General features: G+C 49.8%; 2 long non-coding RNA genes across 2 annotated transcripts in view; both read left to right on the top strand.

Annotated features, from left to right (window-relative positions):
• LOC111731314 overlaps positions 1-409 on the top strand; it is a 3,141-nt gene extending 2,732 nt beyond the window's left edge. Inside the window, exon 3 of the long non-coding RNA XR_002777068.1 lies at positions 3-409. This is a non-coding gene — a long non-coding RNA (uncharacterized LOC111731314). The remainder of the gene's footprint in view (positions 1-2) is intronic.
• Positions 1-418, top strand: part of LOC105305071 — a 30,950-nt gene that overhangs the window by 24,771 nt on the left and 5,761 nt on the right. The window lies entirely within an intron of this gene.

Raw genomic sequence — 418 nt, 5'->3', positions numbered from 1 at the left:
AGACCTCAGATAAATGGGACTGTGTGGCATTTAAGCCCCTTACAGTCCTCAGCTCCCTCTGAGACAGTTTGGTGAGTAGGGATGTGCGGACTATAGAAAAATTGGACTGTATGGCATTTAAGCCCCTCACAGTCCTCAGCTCCCTCTGCGACAATTTGGTGAGTGGGTGAGTGAGAACCTCAGGTAAACGGGACTGTATAGCATTTAGGCCCCTTACAGTCCTCAGCTCCCTCTGTGACAATGAGCTGAGTGGGGGCGTTGAGACCTCAGATAAATAGGACTGTAAGGCATTTAAGCCACTTACAGTCCTCAGCTCCCTCTGCGACAATTTGGTGAGTAGGGTCGGGCAGACTATAGAAAAATGAGACTGTCTGGAATTTAAGCCCCTCACAGTCCTCAGTGCCCTCTGCGACAATGT

The sequence above is a fragment of the Pteropus vampyrus genome, unplaced genomic scaffold (genome assembly GCF_000151845.1).
Source record: "Pteropus vampyrus isolate Shadow unplaced genomic scaffold, Pvam_2.0 Scaffold361, whole genome shotgun sequence".
Classification (NCBI taxonomy): Eukaryota; Metazoa; Chordata; class Mammalia; order Chiroptera; family Pteropodidae; genus Pteropus; species Pteropus vampyrus.
Note: the sequence above shows the minus strand (reverse complement) of the source record. Positions and strands in the feature narration are given on the sequence as shown.